The sequence below is a fragment of the Mirounga leonina genome, unplaced genomic scaffold, assembly GCF_011800145.1.
Source record: "Mirounga leonina isolate KUSES-001 unplaced genomic scaffold, KU_Mleo_1.0 Mir_94, whole genome shotgun sequence".
Taxonomy (NCBI): Eukaryota; Metazoa; Chordata; class Mammalia; order Carnivora; family Phocidae; genus Mirounga; species Mirounga leonina.
In genome coordinates, this window is record NW_023270855.1 from 7,227,552 (window position 1) to 7,250,483 (window position 22,932).

Sequence of the window (22,932 nt, forward strand, 5' to 3'; positions counted from 1 at the left end):
AATGTTGGTACTCAAGAAATCCCCAATGAGTGCATGAGTGAATAACAAGAAAGGAGAAAGAGGTATATGGCTGCCAAGAGGCCAGCTCAGCCTGTCCCTCAGTTTTCCTTGGCCCCTCCAACTTAGTGCCTCTCCCAGATTGGTGGTGAGCCTTGAGAGAGAGGCTGAGTTAGGTGCCGAGCTCCCTTCACCGCCTGAGTAGAGCTTGGTAGAGCTGTGCCAATTAGCCGATCACCAATGCACGAGGTGCTTTTCCTTGCCTGACTCACTTGGGAGCAGGTGGTTGTGATTCTGAAAGGCTAAGGTGAGTGTTCATGGACAGAGGGAGACAGAGGAGTAGGAAACAAAGCAACAGAGAGACACAGGAAGTCAGGGCCAACTAATATGTGCTGAGATCTCACTCCATGCCAGCCATGCTGGGACGTCCCCAGGGTTTGGTAAACAAAGTTTTATTGGAATACTGCCTCGCTCATTCATTTGAGTAGTGTTTAAGGCTGCTCTTGCCCAGTGGCAGAGCTGGGTCATGGCAACAGGGACTGTATATAGCCCCCAAAACCTAACATCCTAACTATCTGGCTCTTTACAGAAAAGCTTGCCAGGTGGGATCCCATATATGTGACTTAGGGTTCACTTGCTTCCTAAGAATAGAGCTGCCAATCCTCCTTCCATCCCTGACCTTGAAGAGCACCTGCTCTAGGCACATGGAAGCACATGGACCAGCCCTGGTATGTGGCAAAGGATGGAGCCACATTTTGTGTGTGTGTGCAGGGCAGGTGTGAGATTTAAAGCTCACATAATTTGAGAGACCCTGTTTAAGTCAAAGATTCCAAAATGGTCAATACAAATTTAGGTGCCCATGTGAATATTTATTTGGAATTTAAAAAGAAATCACAATGTTACAAATTTTTTTAAAAACCAATAAATACCAGAAACATCACAGAACCTAGAAAAATAACATGTATTAATTACCTTCTGGATACTTTCTGAAATGGATTTCCTACTTTTTTTTTTTTCTTTTCAGCTGTATACTCCTGGATAGGCAATTCATTTCTGACTAGATGTCGATGAGAACTGAATCCAATTATAATACGACACATCTGATGATGAGAAGAATGTCCCACTTCCGCTTCCAGCTCCGTATATTTCCAATCTCGTTTCTCTTGTTACCCACATATCTCCACCGGGGTACACACAGTTCTTTCAGCACGACCGCGGGTCTCGCTCCTTCATGTCACGAACCAGGGCAGCAGCACGATTTCTGGAAGACCTCTCTATGCATGGCTAATAATAAACTGTCTATGGAAGGGAAGGTGACCCGCATGCATATCCCCTCTGGTACCAAACTAAAGGTGTCCCCAACTCAATGTCCCCTAAATGCTTCCTGTCATGTGACCAAGGGGGTTCACGAAGAAAGACCTAGTAGTGTGAACCGATTGTGGTGAAAATGTGCTACCTTTCCTGAATGTCCATTATCTGACGAATGGATGAACCCAGTGTGGCATATCCATACAATGGGATATTATTCAGTGGTAAAACGAATGAAGAGCTGACACAGGCTACAACATGGATGGACCCTGAAAACTTATGCTAAGTGAAAGAAACCAGACATGCAAGGGCCCCGTACTGTCAGATTCCATTTGTAGGAACTGTCCAGGCTAGGCGAAATCTATAGAGTACTGGTGGCCTGGGACTGGGGGTAGGGAGATGGGGGAGTGACAGCTAATGGATATAGGGTTTCTTTTTGGGGTGATGAAAAAGTTCTGGAATAAGATAGTGGTGATTGTTGTACAACTCCGTGAATATGCTAAAAAAAAAAAAAAAAACCACCACCCAGAATTGCACACTTTAAGTGGGAACATCCATGGTACGTGAAATACATCTCGAACTATTATTTAAAGAAGAATATTACTTTCGCAAATTTTACAAAACCATATGACTAGGCAAACACATTGCCAGGATCCCCTCCGAGGGCCTTTAAAAGGCCAATGCACTGTGTGACAAATTCCCTTGTGGTATATATATGTATCAGTCATCCACTGCTATAATAAATCTGTATGACAAACAACCACAAAGCCTCAGCAGGTGTTATATGTTTATAGGTATATGTGTATTTGTATGTGAATGTAAGTCTGTTCAGGCATAAGCGTGTGCGCATGTGAGGCCGCTGTGTGTGTATACTTCCTCTGAGTGTGTATACATGCACGCGTGGGTGTGTTTTGGAAGCTTTCCTGCTTGTGTGTCTATGCAAATGTGAGTTTTTCCAGAGGGGTGCCAAGCACAGTGGGCTGCGAATAATGCCAAGTCAATGCTGGTGATCCCACCCCCCAAACCCCAGTGCCGACAGGATTCTGGAGTCTCTGTGTCCTTGTCTGTCACTTCCTAAGAAGGACAAGAGCACAGGCTTTGAAATCTGGAAGGCGGGATTCAAATACCAGCTCTGCGAGCTCCAGCCCCAGTTTCCTGATCTGTAAAATGGGAACGCCACTTGCTAGTTACCTTGTGCGGACCCCCAGCAGGTAATGCTTATTGAAAAGGCTTTGTCCCAGGCGCGGTGCTATAGTTTTGTTAATTATAAAGATCCTGGGGGAGCAATTTCCCTTTCCACTCCATGTTCCAAAGGCTTGACCCTTTCCAGATGCAGAAACTGGAGGTAGCTCCGCTTCTGTTAATGTGCTGCCATGGCAACCACTGCTTCCTGCTCTTTCGTCAGCAGCGTGGGTTGGGGCTCTGTCGCCCCCTCACCACCAGCTGGAGGTGGCAAAGGAGCAGGGTCACCGGAAGTCCCTTCCTTTTGGAAGCAAGTCAGGGAAGGTGCAGGGAGGTAGTCATCTGTCTTTGGTGCTTCTGCTCTGCTCCTTTCACGATGCCTCTTCCAACAGTAGCTTGGCTTGGTACCCGAGCAGTGTCTTCAAACTTTAGCACACCTCAACAGCACCTGGGCAAAATGCACCATCAAAAATACGCACTCCTGTCCCAGAGAGTTTGATTCAATGGGTCTCAGGTGCACCTGCATTTTTAACTTGCTCCCAGGAGCTAGAACCGGAGAAACCCTGCATCCTCAGTGCAGGGCCCAGGGTAGTCCACCAGCTATGGCTGCTGCCCCCGCACCAGAGCCAGGCACTTCATCCATTCCTTCGCTGATGCATCAGTTCACTTACCCACTCATTAGTTTCTTCACTCACTCATTCAATTAGTCACGCCTCCACTCACACTTACATAACCATTCCCTCATTTATTTATGGATTTATTTAAACAAACATTTACTAATGCCCTCAGCTTTGGGAGACAGAGAGAGAATTAAAGCTGCAGTCCCTGCAGCCCGGCAGGAGGTTCTAGGGCAGTATTTTTCAGACTGCAGCGAAATGAATTTAATGGGTTGACTGGCACGTTTTAAAAAATGAAACAGAATAGCCTGTAATTGAAAATATTAGCGTGCATAGCAGGTAGCAAGGGAAAATAGTGTTTGAGAAACTCTTGCATCCAGGGTAAGTGTGATTGTGGGTATTGGATTTCGATGTGAAATGTATTTTCTGGTGGGGGATGGGGGCCGTGGAAAAAACACCAACACTGCTTGGTGGGTGCTATGGCAGGACGTTGGGGGGGGGCCCACAGGGCTCAATCCCTCTGCCAGGGTGACACCGGGGAGGCTTCCCAGAAAAGGTAGGTGAACCATGAGCAGGAGTTTTTTCCCTAAAGGAAGAGGAAAGGGATTGCAGGTAGAGGGAACAGCATGTCCCAAAGCACAGAGGCAAGGAAAAGCAGAGAGAAGAGCCCCACTGCCAGGGAGTCTGGAGCATGGAACGTGTGGCTGGAAATGGTATGAGATCAGGCTGGAGAGTAAGAGAAGGCCGGATCCCAAAGGGTCTGAATGCCAGGAAAAGCACTTGGGTTTTGCTTTGTTTTGTTTTTTTATGATACCATCTGGGGCCACTGGAGAGAAGTCAGGGAAGTGATGTGCTCGGAGTGGCCACTTAGGGAGACCATGCAGGCAAGACCAGGGCAGGGAGGCCAGCAGGAGACTGGCTATTACATGGTGAGGAATGGTTGCAATCAGAGCCGGAAGCTGTCTGTGGTTGGAGTTGAGAGATAAGGATACACTTGCGATGTAGTTGAGGAGGTAAGACGCATGGGAATTGATGACTGGACAAGGGAAGAGGGCATCTGGAAGAGTCCACAGTGATGCCTGGGTTCCCGACATGAGAAGCTTGGTGGATGGGGAAGCCATTTACTCAAACAGGGCCCCTTGATTCTGCTCTTTTTAAGGGTCTCCCTGATGTCAGCCCAGACTCTCTCCCTAGGAAGTAGAGATAGTTACTCAGCCCTCCAGTGGGAGTTCTGTAACTTTATCCTATTTTAAAATATTACAATATTTAATAGAAAACAATAATAGTGTGGTGTCCAATTCTAGCCTAACTTCCCCCATTCTGAGTATCTGGAGGATGACATTTCCCTTCCCACTCTGTGATGGCTAATTTAATGTATCAACTTGACTGGGCCATGGGGTGTCCGGATATCTGGCTAAATATTATTTCTGGGTGTGTCTGTGAGGGTGTTTCCAGAAGACATTTGCATTTGAACTGACAGAGTAAAGAAGATCTCACTCACCATTGGAGGTGAACATCACCCAATCTGTTAAAGACTTGACTAGAATAAAAAGGCAGGAGAAGAGAGAATTCTCTCTCTCTCTCTGCCTGACTATTGAGCTGGGGATGATGTTCTTCTCCTGCCCTCAGCCTGGGACTTACATCACCAGCTCTTTGGCTGACCAGCATTCAGACTCAGATGAGACCCCCACCACCAGCTCTCCCGGGTCTCCAGTGTGCAGACGGCAGGCTGTGGGTCTTCTCAGCCTCCACAACGGCATGACCCAATTCCCATAATAAATCTCTGTATGTATATAGACACAGATAGAAAGATATATAAATGGCAACAAAGATAGATAGAGATATCTATATACCTCCTGTTGGTTCTGTTTCTCTGAAGAATCCTGGCTAATAAGTCCCTGGGCAGGGGTCTGTGACTAATTCTGACCCCTGAAATGTGAGAGGCAGTGATGTAGACCATTTCCAGTCAGAAGCCTCTAGTTACTGTTCAGCTTTTCATCATTCTCTTACCCTGGCTTGATGAACCCTGAAGGCTTTTGTCAAAGCATCAGCATCATAGATTGGTGGCACTGAAATCAGCTGGATCCCTAAGTGAAGGACACCCCTACCCACTGGGGCCAACTTTTTGTTGGACATGTAATATGAGTAAGAAATATCTTTGGGTATGTGGGGTTATTGTTTACCCAGCACTACAATTATTGTTTATTCTGACTGGTATATATATAAAAAAACAAAACCCACCATTTATTGAACATCTACTATGCACCAGGCTCTTTCCTCACAGAGTAGCTAGAAGGACCGTGTTGTTACATAAGAGTCATGGCACTCCCCTGTTGAAAACTTTCTTGGCTTCCCATTTTATTCAGAGTGAAAGCCCAAATCCTTCCACTATGACCGGGAAAGCTCTTCATTTTCTGGTGCCCTGCTTGGACCCCCCCTCTCCTTTGATTCCCCTCTTAGCTTTCTCCACTCCAGTCCTGCAGACCTCCTTGCTCTCCCCAACACACCAAGGATGCTCTCTGCTTAGGGCCTTTGCCCTTGCTATTCCTTCTGGAATGCCCAGAATGCTATGGCCCTGTTTCCTTATGGTTTGCCACCTCACCACCTTTGCTCAAATATCACTTTTTCAGCAAAGTGTTCCTCACTCCCAACACGAAGTGTTTGACCCCTTGAATACATATTCCCCACCTGCCTTCTCTGCTTTATTATTGTTTTTCCTTATCACCTTTCCCTGAGTTAATGTTTGCCTTATTTCTCTTCCTTGCTGTCTGTCTGCCCACGAATAGGGTCTCCCCTAGGGCAGGAATTTTTGTCAGCTTTGATTCCTGCTGAATCCCAAGGGCCTGGCGTCGAGGAGGCAATTCATTCGAATGAATGAATACATGAGTTCCTTGAATCTTCCCAACGACCTGTGAAGGATTGTTAGCCCATCCTCCCAGAAGAAAGCAGAGACCCAGCATCTGGCCAGAGGTCACTCAGCTTCAGTGACCCACAGGGCTGACATTCTGAAAGTGGGCCTGTCTCTCTCACACACAGCATGTTGGCAGTACTGTCGGAGGCCTTCCATCATCACCTGAAGCGCCCACCTAGTCTCACTTCAGGTGGATCCCATGTCCCCTGGATCCCCCCCCCCCCGCGCAGGCTGGGTAGACTGGCCTGTGAGGGGCCCGCTGCGGACTCCACCCCCACCCCACCTCCCACCTCCCCGGGCTGGCGCGTCTGGGTCGGGCAGCAGCGCCACCTGCTGGACATCTGCATCCATTGCGCCATCTGTTCCCACCTGACGGTGGGGAGGGAAGCACCAGGCTCACGCTCTGGGATAGAACCTTGAGGTCCTCAAAGAGTTGAAGTATTTGGCGCGCCTGGGTGGCTCAGTTTGTTAAGCATCCGACTCTGCTCAGTCATGATGTCAGGGTCATGATCCCAGGGTCGTGAGATCAAGCTCTGTGCTGGGTGTGGAGCATGCTTGGGATTCTCTCCCTCTGCCCCTCCCTGCTGGCTCTCTCTCTCTCTCTCTCTCTCTCTCTCTCTCTCTGTCATAAATAAATAAATAAATAAATAAATAAATAAATAAATAAATAAATAAATAAATAAATAAATAAAGAGTTGAAGTATTTGCCTGCAGGGTGTGAACTGAGAAGTTCTATCATGTCCTCACTTACAGTGTGGTTAAGAGCTTCAGGGCTAGGCTCCAACAGATCTGGATTCAATTCCTGGCTGGACCACCTCCTGGTAAGGCAACACTGAGCACCAACCCCAGCCCCCCCCCCACCCCGGTGCCTCAGATGCTTCATAGTACCTACCCCATAGGGGTGTGGTGAGGATCAAACCAGGACACCCAGATACCTCCTCCTCAGAGAGGCCTTCCAGGTTACCTCCGCCTGAAAGAGCTCCCCTGTCTCCACCCCAGACATTCTTCATCCTTTTACATTGCCTTATATTTTCTTTATAGCACTGTCAAGTGACAAAACTGAAACAATTTAGTAATGGGTTTAATGTTCTTTATTTAAGGGAAAACAGTCCATGGATTAGGGGAGGACAGTGCCTCACAAGTGGTGGAGCACTGTTCTGGGAGGATTTTGGCCAAGTGCAAGTTTTATAGGACTTTAAAAGAGGGAAAGTGGAAACAGGGCATGATTGGCTGCAAGATGGGGGATTTCCTTAGAAGGCTAGCAGGTCTTATTTTCCAGGGAAGGGCGAGCTAGCTAAAGCTGAGTTAGAGGATTTGATGGGTGCATGTTAGGCTTTCTTGGCAGGTGTGCCCTGTAAGCACAGACCAACTTAGGTTCACACTGGCCATGTGGACCTGGCCACTGGGGCAGACTCCATATTGAGGGTCCCAATACACAAATTCACTTCATCAGCACATAGCAGCTTTGGACACTTCCATATTCCTTGTTTACTATCTTTCCCACAAAATGCCAGCTCTATCAGGGTAGGGACTTGGCTCACTGCTGTACCCCAAGAGCCTCCAGCTCTGCGGGACACATCCTAATAAAAATACCTCCGGGTTTGGGGCACGTGGGTGGCTCAGTCAGTTAAGTGTTTGCCTTAGGCTCAGGTCATGATCTCAGGGTCCTGGGTTCGAGCCCCACATCGGGTTCCCTGCTCGGCAGGGAGCCCACTTCTCCCCCTTCCTCTGCCTGCTTCTCCCTCTGCTTGTACTCTCTCTGTCAAATAAATAAATAAAATCTTAAAAAGAAATACCTCTGAGTTGAAGAACCTGTTACAGGATGATTGACACATGCCAAGTCCTCAGTTACTATTCCTGTTATTGTGATTATGCATTCCTTTGTTCATTTGCTCGGCTCTTAGTTTATTCACTCACGGATATTTCTTTTTTTTTCTTTATTGTGGTAAAATACACATGACATAAAATTCACCACTTTTACCATTTTAAAATGTACAGTTCTAATGCATTACGTCCAGTCACACTGTTGTACTACCATCCCTACCATCCATCTCCAGAACTTTTTCGTCTTCCCAAAAGGAAATTCTGTCCCCATGAAACACTAACTCCCCAGCCCCCTCCCCCCAGCCCCTGGAGACCACCATCCTATTTTCTGTCTCTTAGAATGTGACTGCTCTGGGGACCTCATATAAATGGAATCATATGGCATTTAACTTTTTGCTGTATATATTTCTTTTTTTAAAAAAAGATTTTATTTATTTATTTGAGACAGAGAGAAAGCACATGAGAGGGGGGAGGGTCAGAGGGAGAAGCAGGCTCCCTGCCGAGCAGGGAGCCCGATGCGGGACTCGATCCAGGGACTCGATCCAGGGACTCGATCCAGGGACTCGATCCAGGGACTCCAGAATCATGACCTGAGCCGAAAGCAGTCGCTTAACCAACTGAGCCACCCAGGCGCCCAGCTGTATATATTTCTTGAACCCCTGCTACATACACAGGGAGTAATTCTCACAGTGCTAAAGTGTGTATTGAGTGAGATCAGTGCAGGTGAAGCACCTAGCACGGGGCCAGTCCGGTCACAGAGGAAGAGCTCAATAAAACTGGCCCAGTCCCCGCTGCGTGCTCCTCTCTGAGCTCCCAGCACCCTGGGCAGGGAATGCGGACTGTGGCCTGTGTGCCCTCTGTGGCTGCTGTACCCGACACAGACACCAGGTGGCAGCCTCGGGCCGCAAAGAGGCCTTGGCCTCCTGGGAGGGGAGCAGCGGGCTTCTGGGGGGAAGAGGGAGCCTGTCTGGGGTGCCACCAGAGGCAGGAAGTGATTAAGAAGAAGGTTTCAGGGGGTGGGATACAGGGGCCTACATCGTTTAGGGTTTGAATCCTGTACAGAAAGCAAAGCCCCCAACGAGGACGAGGAGAGGAAGGGGGCAGCACGTTGCAGGGGAAAGAGCACCGGGTTGGTGCTGGATAAGCATGGGCTCCAGGCCAGCTCAGGCACAGGGTGAGTGTCTTCACCTCTCTGAGCTTGCTCTTCCAAATCTGTAAAAGGGGTCTTCTGATAGACTCTCTGCAGGGTTGTCGGGAAGAGTAAGTGAAAAGGCGTGCTAGAGTTTCGGGCACACAGCAAGTGCCCCATGGGTATTGGTGTTTATTGACATGGAGGAGAGAAAGTTCCCTTCTGGGACCATTACAGAACCAGGAGGTGAGGGGAATCTTTATTCCTCCTCATGCCATTAAATACAGGCCACTCCAATTCCTACTTACCAAGTGCTCACTGCCTGCCAGACCCTTGGCCAGGTACTTGGCACACCCTGCGAGGTCGGTGCGTTCTCCATGCTCACTTCATAGCCTGGAGCCGTGGGGTCCTTCTGCCTGCTTCTCAGCCCACGCTGTTTCTACTGGTCCTTTTGTCTTCCCGGTGGGAGTGCCAGGCAGGAGTTGTCATAGTCCCCTTTCACGGATTCCTTCCCAACCTCAGAAGCTAGTTTGTGTTGCCCACGAGGAGTCTGATTTGAGAAGCCAGACACAAGAAGTCACATGTTGTATGATTGCATTTCTATGAAATGTCCTCTACAGAAAGTAGGTTAATGATTGCCAGGGGCTGGGGGAGGGGAGGATGGTGAGAAGCAGCGTCATGGGGTTTTATTTTGGGGTGATTAGATATTTTAGAACCAGATAGATGTGATAGTTGTTACAACATCATGAATGTATGAAACACCACTGAACTGCTCACTTGAAAATGGTAAATTTTATGTTATATGAATTTTACCTCAATTAAAAAAAAGAAGTCTGGTTTAAGAATATGTTAATACTGTTGTTGTGGCCACTGAAAATAAGAGCTGAGGGCAGGCACAGAGCCTTCCAAACCTTGATATCTCTCCCTCTAATGATAGAGGAAGGACCAGTATCCAACTGTCTATGTGTCCACTAGCCTTCCAGTTGTTCATCTGTTCAACCATTCACCCACTCATCCACTATTGATTTATTAATCTATCTACCCTTCCATTATTCATCTCCTATACATCATTCCTTCTTTCCATTCCCCTACTTATCTATTCACCCATCCATCTATTCATCCATTTATCCATCCACCCATCCAACCATATATCCATCCATCCATCCGTCCGTCCATCAGACCCTTTAGCATCTTCTCTGTCCCAGGCACCATCATTTCAGTAATAAGCAACTCCCACCTGGTTCCCATCCTCAAAGTTCCCTAAGTCCAATGGAGACACACTGTCAAAGTAATTACAACAGAGTATGGTAAATGCTCAATGAGGGAAGCTTAGAAGGTTGTACAAACTTTTGGCAGTGGACTTTGGGGAACGTTGGGAAGAGTTTCTTCAAGGAAGCAGTGTAGCAGTTTTGGTGGTGGAGGTGAAGGGAGGGGGCCGGAAGGGGAGCTTCCTGCAGAAGGAGCTGCTCAGTCAAATGCAGAGGTGAGAGAGCATGGCACAAAGCAATGTTCAGTGTTGTCTGAGCTTAGCAGGTGAAGTGGGAAGGGCAGTGGCCAGTCAGGATGGAAGGGCCAGACCAGAGGGTAAGAGGCTTCAGGGTCACGGAAAAGAGTTTGCACATAACGCGGAGGCCAGTGGGGAACCTTGGAGGGTTTTGACAACAGACAAGATCAGATCAGACCCACATTTAGACAGACCCTTCTGCTGTAACACGGAGGCTGGGTTGGTGGGAGCAGGCCTGGAGGAGGGGGTGAGGAGGAACCATGGTGGTAGTCTAGACGATGGAGTCTTGGGCTGCTGGCGTATCTGTGGAAGTGACAGGAACAAGAGGGTCCAGCAAGGTGGGCCTTCTCACTTGCCTCCTCCCATCCCCCGCCCCACTGCCCTCAGCAGGGCCCCCTTCCAGCTCTTTTAGGCTCAGCCCTCTGTGCCCCTGCTGGGATCTGGTGCAATGGGGGGCCTCATGCTTCATCATTTGACGTTAGGCTGTGGATGGGGGTTTGGGGCTGTGCCTTTGGCTGCTGTGTGGGCTCTGGGCTGCTGCAAGAGGCAGGGAGTAGAGGAGGGAGGAGCCCCTTCTGGGCAGGGGATAGGCACTGCTGCTTACTCTACTGCAGCCCTGGGAAGGGACAGGGATCCCATTTTGCAGATGAGGAAATGGAGGCACAGAGAGGCCCAAGCGACTTGCCTGAAGGCATGCACCTAGAAAGCAGCCACACTGAGGCTTGAACACAAGTCTGCCAGACCTGAGGCCCTGGCCTTCAACTTTGATAGCCATTCCCCTAATATTCATCATCTTTTAAAAAAATTGCAGCGAAGCACTATTCACATCTATGTCTCCACATCCACACTGAGAAGCAGAATAAGATGATGCCCATAGGGCCTGGGTCTGAATCCTGCTCCTCTCCTTACTAGGGGAGCTGTGTGAACTTGGGCAAGTTACTAACCTTCTCTGTGCCTCTCTGTTTGCATCCGCCAAGAGACCTCATGAAAATGACACCACATGGGATATTGGGACGGATCAATGAGTTAACCTGTATAAATTTAGTGTTTTAATAACAGCTAACATTTATTGAGTGTAAGCCATGTGCCAGGCACTGTTCTTACACTGGATACATATTTACTAATTTTATTCTCTGTGAAACAGGCCTCACTAATTATCCCTATTTTACAGCTGGGGAAACTGAGGTCCAGGGAGGTGAATTAAGTTGCCTTTGGGCACACAGCTCAGGAGTAGCAGAGGTAGGATTCATACTCACACAGGCTGAGTCCCAAAGTCTGTGCTCCTACTGATGCACCCACAGGGGCAGCAGTTACATTCAATAAAAGTTGGCTGCCATGATTGTAGCCACCACCACCCACCATCCGGTGCGCCCCCAGCTCAGCTGACAGGCCTCTGGGAAGTTGGCTTAAGAGAAATCCCAACCCCAACAGTGTCCTTCGTCCCCTTCATTCTGTCTGAACGGACCCTGAGAAGCCAAGCTGGCCCAGGAAATGAGAGGAGTAAGGAAGCCTGGAGACCCAGAGCTCTTCACGGGCCAAGTTCAAAGCCTTGTTCCCAGGGTGGCTTGCACCTGTCTGGTCTCTACCTCCCTCACCACCTGTCAGAATGTCAGCAATAATCCCATCTCTGGGGACGGGCTCCCTCAGGGGGTCCTAGCTTCTGAGATCAGCCACCTTTCCTCGCTGCGGTAGGAAGATCCCTCCCCACAAAACCCTGCTCCCTCTGGCACCCACCCCTGCCTGCTCTGCCTTCCTGGCTAACTGTACTTTCATCAGAAAGGGATTTTTGGATCCTCACTTTAATTAAAAGGAAATGTCCTCCTGGAGTTGTTGGGCTGTTTTTCCTTTTCTTCCTCAGAACATTTGCTCAGCCTCTGAGCCGGCGCCTGGTGCCTGGTTAATTGAAAGTTACAGATGAGCAAGGACATGGCCCTCTTGGGAGGGAATGAAGAGAGACACAAGCTGCTGCTGGCTCTCTGCATTTCCTGTGGGAGGGAGCAGCCCTGCCCCAGGCTGGTGGGCAGGAGGCAGGCAGGGCTCTGGAGTGCCCCCTCTTCCATCAGAGCAGCCCCCCCCCACCCTGCCAGCCACTGCTGACCCCATGCAAACTCCAGAAGCCAAAGACATCCAACTTCTAAACAACTCATGTGCTCACTTTCTACAGAAAAATGACAAAAGAGAGCAAAATGAAGAGCCCAGAGTGCTCCAGTCCTCCCGCCAGCTGGAGATAATCATGGCTAACACCTGAGTGTGTACAGCCTTCTGGAACTTTCTGACACTTGGCATACACAAATGATTTTATTGCCTTCCCCACTTGATCATTATATAAGTGATAGATGTTTACTGTAAACAGCTTAGAAAAAAGTTTTAAAAGCACAGAAGCAGTCGTAACCGTGTACCTATAATGTCATACTGAGGGACTGTGTATAGAGAAGTAGGGGATAGAAGGTGTCTGGATGGGGGCTCTGGAGCTGGACAGTCCTGGCCTTGGCGAGGAGCTTAATTTCCTGTGCCTCACTGGTCCCATCTGTGGAATGGGACTACAATACAACAGCGGCTATCTCAGGGGCTGTTACGAGGAGGAATGAGGTCATTATGTATCCTGTGCAGCCTGTTCAATAAATTCAGACACTGTTGCTGCACAGGTGTCAACCCCTGGGGAGGTTTCCTTCCATGTAGATGATGATACAATGTGGATGATATTATGTACACATAATTTTGCATCCTATTTATTTTTACTCATAGCTGAATTTTGGACATTTTTTTTTAAAAATGACATCTACTTCTCTTTTCTAACATCACCTTCGATGGCTGAGTCATGTTTCATGGGCTGGGGGTGCCATAGTTTATCCCACTAATGCTACTCTTGAATTTCTAGGTGAATTCCTTTCTTTCTGCTGCAATTCTGCCCTGCATTTCTGAGTATCTCCTAAGAAAGAGATTTCTAGAAGTGGCAGTGCTGAGTCAAAGGGAATAAATATTCTTACTATGTTTCTTACCATATATTATTACCAAATTATGTGCAGAAGGATTTTTAAAAACCAGTTTAGGTATCTGCCCAACATGCATGAATGTGCTTCTTTTCCTTGATGATACCGCCATCTATGATTTTTTAAAGTTTTGTGGATTTAATGGAAGAGGAAGCTCGCTCTAGTTTCTTTAGTTACTGGGTGAAAGGAAGAATATTTTGGAACTTGATGAGTATTTGGTAGTTGGGAAAGCAAGTTTCTCATCTCTTTGCATGTCTAGTTCCTTACCTATAAGCTGAGGATAACGGTATCTATTTCATAGGTCATTGTGAAGACTAAAGGAGCTAATGCATATAAAGCTTTTAGAGCCCTTCTCAATAAATGCCAAATAGCCCTCAGCATGCATTATTATCTTTGCTGCTGTTGTTGCCAAATTCCACAGGCGTGGTCCAGGGCTTGTCTTCTGACAGAAAGAATGCTGTGTGATTTTGTGTAGATCTGCTCTCCTCCTCGGTCCTCAGTTTCTTAATCTGTCAGGTGGGACTGAGAAAGCCTGTCTTGCCTGGTCTGGGAAGTCACCGGAAGAACTGAATGCGGACTTGCCTCTCAGATAGCTGGGCATGTACAAGGGTTCATTGCCTCTCTTCTTGCTTCATAGGTTTCAGATTCCCAAGAGACTCATGGGCAGCCCACCCCAGGAGGTCTTCCTGGAGGAAGGGCACCTAGGCCAAGACCTGAAGGAAGAGATGGAGTTAGCCAGCTGGACAAAAGGAGGAGGGAGCTCCAGGTAGAGCAAACAGCATGTGCAAAGGCCAAAGGTGGAAGGGCCTCAGGGGTTGGAGGCCTCAGTGTCCCCAGTTAGTGGGGGGACAGTGAATGGTGAGAGAAGAGGCAGGAGCCTCTTACATGTGACTTGTGAGGAAAGGCTTCCCAGACACCCCAGCCCACAGGGGTCCACCCAGCCCACCCCCATGGAGCTCTCCCTGCTCTGCCTTGCGTGTAACATCTCTTCTACTGTTGAATTTCTATTTGGCCCCCCTACCCCACCCCTGCCCCGAGAAAACTAGAATGTAAACTTCACAGTGGCATGGGGACTTTCTAAGCTTTTTCTGTAGGCCTCAGGGTCCTGGGGGATAAAACAGGAATGATGATAGCACCCACCTCCTATGGTTGTAGTGAGGATTTGATGAGATCTCATCTGTTAGGGGCTCAGAACACTGCCGTCCACAGAATATGTGCACAATGAATTTTAGTTATTAATGTTACATGAGTATTATTATGTGAAGGATGATTAGAGACTTTGAGGGAGGGGCCCAGGAGAGGTGAAGAAATGGCATAGGGACGCAATCTAGGGAGGACGTGACTTATCAAATAATAACATTTAGTAGTAGCTCGTTCTTGGGCACGTACTGTGTGTTGAATGCTGACCTTCACAGGCAGCACCTTGTCTCTTTCTCACAGCTTCTCTACAAGGTGATCTAGGTGAAGAAATGGAGACTCAGAGACGGAGAGTCCTATTTTCAAGGTCACAGAGCAGTGAGAGACATAGCCAAGATTTGAACCCATGTGGGTCTGGCACAGTGCTACCCAGAAGAGCTCCAAGAATGAAAGGAGGGACTTCAGGGCAAGTATATGGGTATGGAGGGGGGAATCTGAGAGGAGAGATGTTTCTGGCTGGGTAGAAGGTCCTAGAAGGGGGCCAATAGGAAAAAGCACTCACTTGTTCATCCATTCTCTTATTTTTTGGTATTGGTTGGGATATATACAACTACAGGTTACAGAAAACCTAAATAATAGAGGCTCAAACAGCATAATAAATTAATTATCTTGCATAATAAGAACTCAGGAGGCAGATTTGATTCAATAGCTTAATTATGTCATCAAGCACAAGAGTCCTTTGCTTTTTGTCTTACCTCATGATCACAAGATGGCTGCCACATCTCCAAACATCACACTCCTTGCAACTGTATTCAAAGCAGGAAGAAAGAGACGAGTGCTCTGTCATCTTTTTCTCAGGGAGAAACATCTCTCCCAGAAGCTCCTTTTCCCTCCTTCCCCCAGATACTTTCTCACTTCCCATTGAACACAGCTGTGTCACAAGCACACCGGTCGCTAGGAGAGACTGGGAAAGTGAGCATCTGGCAAAGGTGGATGTGCTTACCATGATTGGCTTAGACCAGGGATCCTCAGCTGTGGTTGCCCCTCAGAGTAATCTGAAGAGCTTTTAGAAAATACTGATGCCTAAATCCCCAGCTAAACCAACCTGATGAGGCACAGGCTGGGTGTTTTTAAAATCTCCCCAGATGATTTTGATGTACAGCCAGAGTTGAGAACCACCAGACTAGAACAGGAGTGATCTGTCCTTAGCAATGGAGTCCATTGCTACCCAAATACAATTGGGTTCCGTCAACATGGAAGAAGGGAAGAATGATTATAGGTGGGCAATCCTTATGATGAGCCCCACACTTCTTCTGGTTAATCAAGATTCACTGAGCACCTACTTTACCCCAGCCTGCCCTCAGGAGATCCCAGCCTAGGCAGGAGGAGGTGGGCTGGTCAACAAATGAGAACAACATTGGGTGCTGGATGCTACATAGAAGTAAGTGCACAGAGGAGAGGCCAGCTTTCAGCCTTGGGGGTGCAGCCCTGGGATGCATGATAAGGGCCCCAGAGCTCTAGCGCTGGACCTCCCAGCAGTGTGTTAGGCAAATTCTTCCCGCTCACCTTTCACAGCATCTACTTTCAAGAGCAAAACAAAACAAAAAATAACAACAAAAATAAAAAACAACAAAACAAAAAGCCCCTCCATTCGCCATAATTGCACCCGTGGCTAGGACTCCACCAATCTCTGCCCAGGAGAATGGAATCGCATAATTGACATAGACCAATCAAGATTTATCTTCTGGAGCTGGGCAGAGCCCCGCCTCTCCTATAGACCTAGGCTGCCTGATACCTGAACAAGATCAGGGTTTCTTCCTGTGGGAGAAGTGAGGGAGTGGCTGTTGCTTCCCCAGCCAGCTGTGTCTTTCACACTGTCTCCAGAGACCACCTTGGCAGACAGGAAAATGGGCTGTGCAGAAACTGAGCATCCCCCAAGGAAGGGAGCATCCTATGCGGCAGGCAGACGAGAGTCTCCAGTTGGCTGCCTTGCCTCACTGGCTCCTCATCATTTTCCCCTTGGGTCTTGGCAGACCCTGGGTGCTCAAGAAGCAGAGGATAAATCTACTTTTTCTACCAGGGTATGGGAGGAGCAGGAAGCCTGGCCCAGCTAACTTGGAGCTGAGCCCTTGGGGTGCTGGTGTCAACTGCGAAGAAGCAGGACTGAGTTAAGAAGCCTGATCCCCCAGGTCAGAACCCTACCTGGTACTTAGCAAGTGCTCAGTAAATATCCTGTTACCTTATTTTTAAAAAGGTTTGATCTCAGCCTTTGGGCCAGTTGCTTCTCCTCCCCAGACTTCAGATTCCTCATCTACAAAAATGGGAAAGTAAAGAAAAAGGAAAAGCAAATTGATATAACAATATCTGCCCCCCTTCCATGGCTTTCTGACCCCAGATCAGCAAGCATCATCTGTCACCCCCTTCCATCCTTCTCCTTCTTCTGTTAAGGACTGGAGAGAAAGAGTGCCTCTCAAGCCCTGGGCTTTCAAGTGTCACCCCCACCAGGAACATCTGGGAACTTGTCAGACAAGCAGATGACCAGGGCCCACCACAGAGCCCAGGAATCGGGAGATTGCAGGTCTAAGTTTGAGAAACACTGATGTTCCCAGGTGAAGCTGATGCTGCTGGTCCAGGGACCACACTTCGAGAACCACTCAATCCTGGCTGTGTGTTACAATCACTTGGGCTTTGAAAAATCTGAAGCCTACTCCCTCCCCGCCACCTGCCCCCCAAAAAGATTCTGAGCTCATTGATCCAGGATGGGCCTGGGCCAGGATATTTTAAAAGCCCCCATGTGGTTCCAGCATGAAGCCAGGGTTGAGAACCATTGCTTTAAACGTTTTGGGGGGAATGTTCTGTCACTTACTTGTTTACTTACATTTAAGCATTCATCCTTGTGAGACTTTGTTTGTGTTTATATTTGTGTGTTTATATGATATTTGCTAGTTTGTCCCTGTGGGGAATATAGTTTAATCTCTCCTCTGGTATTCTCACTGATTCATGCATTTGCCCACTTCAGTCAACACATAGTTAGTGAGCCTCTATAATGTGACAGGCATGCACTCTGTCCCAGGGGGAATAATGGCGAGCAAGACAGTCCCTGTCCTCATGAGACCAACAGTCTAGCTGCAGAAGGAGTGAGCTGATACCAACACTGTGCATCTTTGTGTGCAGCCAGGTGGGTCCAGAGCACAGGGAAGGCCCTGGCTCAGGGATGGGCTCTGCAGGGAGAGGGTGCTCCAGAGGGCTCTTGAAGTGTGAGTAGGAGTTTACAAGGCAGAGCGGAGGGGGCACAGGTGGCAGCAAAACCAGACATGACAACAGCCAGGTGAGTGTGCAGAGAGCGAGGGGCAGCTGATGTGGCTGAAGGTAGGAGACCAGGTCAGACAGGGCCTTGCAGAGTACAGCGAGGAGTTCGAACTTGATTTTCAGTGCCGTGGGAGGACATTGGAAGGTTTTCCGCGGGAGAGTCTCACCACCTGACTTAAGCTTTAGAAAGAGCTCTCTGGCTGTGGGTGGAGAATGGGTTGGAGGGAGAAGAGCAGAAGACAGAGACCAGCAAGCAGGCCACTGCAGCTGCCAGGTCAACCATGGGGTGGCCTGGGTTGGGGGGGCAGCAGAGACCTGAGTTGAGATATATTGGGAAGTGGTCCCCCCAGGTGAAGGTCCCATACTGAGGGCTCAATGGGGACCTGGCGCGGAGAGCTGGCTGGGGATGGGTGCTGGGAGCGGGGTTCTAGCCGAGGCTGGGAGGACGTCATTGTGAACCTCCCAGTTGGCCCTCAAGCCCCAGATGGGGCCAGCAGCAGGTCCCAGGTGACCACTATGAGTTTGATTGGGGGTCGGCTCCCTCGTTTCAAATGAAGTCTAATGAGGCCATTGTTTTGCTGCAAAGCCTCCACTTAAAAATATTCTAAGTGTGGGGCCCCTGGGTGGCTCAGTCGGTTAAGTGGCTGCCTTCGGCTCGGGTCATGATCCCAGGGTCCTGGGATCGAGCCCCGCATCGGGCTCCCTGCTCAGCGGGAAGCCTGCTTCTCCCTCTCCCACTCCCCCGGCTTGTGTTCCCTCTCTCGCTGTCTCTCTCTGTCAAAAAAAAAAAAAAAAATTCTAAGTGCAAGGGCCAACTTTTTAAATTCATGTTCTGATGGGCCAGGACTTGGCTACATGCCCTCAGGGAAATGCTGTTCTTGGAGGGGGGTTAGGCGAGGGGGAGGAAGGGGCACAAAGGCTTATATCTTCAGGTATCCCACCTCGTCCCAATCCCAAGTCCCTTCTCCCACGGGATCAGCTCAGAAACCATTTGCTGCTAGAAGACTCACAGAATGGACCCCTGCTGACTGTCAGCCACCTCTCATCTTCCTTTCATCTCTGTCAAGGTGGGGCCCTCTGCTTGCACGAGTCCAGGGATGGGGAGCTCACTCCCTACCAAGGCAGCTGGTTGTGTTATAGGATAGTCCTGACCATGAGAATGTGCTTCCTTTGGTTGAACTGGAGTTTATCTCCTGGGGACCCCCTCTTACCCCTAATACACATACCTTTGGCCTCTCTGGGGTCACAGAACACTCTGCACCTTCTGCCTTATTTACTTACTCATTTATTTATTCAATACAGTTTTTTCCCCAAGCAAGTCACTTCATTTTCCTAAGCATTTTTTCATCCATCAAATGGGAGTAATCAGACCTACCGTACAAGTTTTTATGGGTGCTAACGAGACAGGGAAGGCAGAGCTTAGTTAGTAGTGTGTATTGCAAAATGCTGGATTTCAGCCATAGGAAACCAAAAAGTCTTGTGAGCATGGGTCTGTGGCAAACGTTGTGCCAGGACCGGGGACATAAAGACAAATGAGACAGTCTATTCCCCTCAGGCCAGTGGGGGAGACAAGTGAGCAAGCAGTGAGAGGAGCACCTGCCAGGGAGCGGGGGAGGGGTGGAGGGATGGGGGGTGTGGGGGAGAGCACCCACCACAGCCTGGGCGCGGCTACTCCTGAGAGGCTACAGGAGGTGACTTCTCACCTGAACCCGAAGGAGTGGCTTTCCAGAAGAAGAGGGCAGTTACAGCATGGGCCTGTTCGGGGGAGGAGCGATCCTGTTCCAAACCAAGGCCTGTGTGTCCAGGGCCTGGCCCCCTGCACCCCCGCAGGAACCCCCGGACAGCTCTCATCGAATGCAGGTGACACCCAGCCTCTTCCTTGGTCATTTGTTTAAATAATTTCAGACTTAGAAGTTGTAAGACTATTGTAAAGAGTTTCTGTAACCCCTTCACCCAGATCCCTCAAGGGTTATTTCTCCACATTGTCCTGCTTCATCATTCACTCTTTCTCTCCCTACCTCACACGCACACACACACATGCACACATATGTGTCTATTAGTATGATTATCTCAATCATTGGAGAATAAATTGTAGACCTGATATCCATTTAGCCCTGAATACTGCAGCGTGCATTTCCTTAAAGCAGGGTCATTCTCTTACATAACCACAGTGCGTTGATCAAAATCAGGAAATTAACACTGATACAATACAATTATCTCATCTACATAGCTTATTCAAATTTTACCTATTGTCCCACCAATGCCCTTTATAGCAAAAGAAAAAAAAATTTTTTTTTCTGGCCCAGAATCTAATTCAGGACCATGTGTCGCATTCAGTTGTCACTTCTCCTTAATCTGAAAAATCCTTCCATCTTTGTTGTTGAAGACTGACATTTTTCAAGAGCATAGGCCAGTGGGTTTTGTAAAACGGCCCTGAATCTGGGTTCCTGGATTGTTTTGAACAGTGTTTCTTGATGAGATTGGCAGCCAGTTTTCTCCATCAGAAAAGCTTGGGCTGCTTTTTAGAAGGCAATTTCTGGGCCCCAGCCCAGACTTTCTGCACCAGAATGTTTGAAATGGGCCTGGGTATCAGCTTTTGATCTGGCACCCTTCCTGATTCTGTCATACACTGCTGGCTTAGAGCTTTCTTCTTCTGAAGGTGCAGTCAGGGTTCTCTGTGCTCGGAGTCTCCGGGCTGGTGCGACGTGGCATGGTCCTTGTTGACTCCACTGAGCATCTCTACAGTGGAGCTCCCTGCACACACAGGGCCAGCGCAGGCCCTTATCTCCACAGGGGCAGGCACAAGGGGTGGGGCTGATCCCTGAGGCTCCCAAAGAAGAGTCAGAAGCCCCTGATGTTCATGCTATGGATTTTTCCTGATCACCCTCTGGCCTTAACTCTGCCTGGTCTTAGACTTTTGCCTGGTGCCCTGTGTGTGTGTTTATCTCTGCCCAAGGAGGCCACTATGGTGTCTGGTCCCTTGACTTGTAGGTGTGTGGCCTTGGGGAAGTTGCTGTCCCTGTCTGCGCCTCAGGATACTCATCTGTCAAAGGAAAGCATAACCTGCACTTTTTTGCAAGATGGCAATGGGGAGGAAACAGCATCCCTTGGGAGAGTGCCGGGCAGGTAGAACATTTTCAGGAAATGTGGCTACCCTTTCCCTGTCCCTGTATCTCTTTTGCAGAACCGCCACGGAGAGTTTAGCTATCATGGCCTCATGTCCACACTCCCGCTGGCAAGCCGCAGTCAGGGACTGAGCCTGGTGGATGTGCTGGGGTCGAGACAGTTCTCCAGCGTAGGGCTCCTCTAATGAGACCCGCGGGCCTGGGGCTCTTCCTGGGCCAGGCCAGCCCTGTCTCTATAGCCCTGCAGCCTGAGGCTCTTCCTACCCTGCTCTCTGTTTCTCTCCCTCCTTGTACAGGCGCCCGCCCGCCACCGTGGCCTGAGTGTCCCCTGCCTGCCCCTGCCCTTTCTCCCATGTGTCCTTCAAAGGCATTTACCCTAGTAAATGTCTTGCATTTCTGACTCTGTCTTGGTGTCTGCTTCTTTTCAGACCTGAACAGACCAAACCTCAAGGAAAACACCAGCAAATTGTCTCGAAAACCTCAGATGAAAGAAACTTCCAGTGACCACATCGCTGGAGCCCCCAAGTTCTTCTTCAACGGTGTTCCAATGTTATTAGAATGCTCCATCATGCCTGGGCTGCTCACCCATGTCCCCGTTAGCCTTTTTTAAATACAACAAGACTTTCCTCCAAGAGCAAAATATGCACAGTCCTTAATTGTATGTGCATCATAATGAGATGTGCTTGTCAGTAAACTGTCCTCCTCCACATTGGCAAGCCCACATGGCTTTGTGATTTTTTAAAAAAATACAGTTTATGATGTAGTTCCCATTATAAAAAGTAATGCCTGTGTTTGTGGCACAGATGGGAGGTGCTGGATATGGGAGTGAAGGCACATGTGTACAACGTGAAAATGGGAAAGAGACCCAAAGGGGTAAGGCGGGGGCAGCAATGTAAGGATCCCCTACAGTTCATGGGGTGTCCTGAGGTTAAACGAGAAAGCGTCTGGAAGATTGTGGGTGCAGGACCTCATGAGTGTGAGTGGGGCCTCAGTAAGTATTTATTATCACCGTCTGCTACCACCACCCGGCGGCGTCTGGTCTGAAGAGGGCCTGCAACAGCCCAGCGAGCCTGAGGTGTGTCCCAGGGAAGGTTCTATGAAGATCACGAAAGGGACAGGTTTGTGCAGAGAGAGAGAGGACTACCCCACTGGCACTATTGTGGGGTCTCAAAAAGCCCATCATCAGAATGGCCTGATCTGTGTGTTGATAATGTTCCAAGTGCTGCTGTAAGGACTTGACATGCAGTAAATCATGAATCCCCCGCCCTATGAGGAGGGTGCCGCAAGAGGTGGCCGTTACTCCCACAGTCTCACCCCAGTGAGGGGTCAGACCAGCCCAGGATGGGAAGAGGGGGTGCCTGAAGGGTTTTTGGATTTTTAGCTCACACTATAAAACAGTTGAAGCTGGAGAAGCCAGGAACTGGAATATAGGCAATCAGGAAGAAGGCTTTTTTGGGAGAAGATATCTGCACCTATAACCACACATCTACATCCACACCCACACATCTACACCCGCACCCACACAGCTACACCTACACCCACACATCTACACCCGCACATCTACACCCACACCCACACAGCTACACCTACACCCACACATCTACACCCTCACATCTACACCCACACCCACATAGCTATATCTACACCCACACATCTACACCTGCACATCTACACCCGCACCCACACAGCTACACCTACACATCTACACCTACACCCACACACCTACACCTACACCCATACAGCTACACCCACACATCTACACCCACACCCACACAGCTACACCTACACCCACACAGCTACACCCACACATCTACACCCACACCCACACCGCTACACCTACACCCACACATCTACACCCACACCCACACAGCTACACCTACACCCACACATCTACACCCA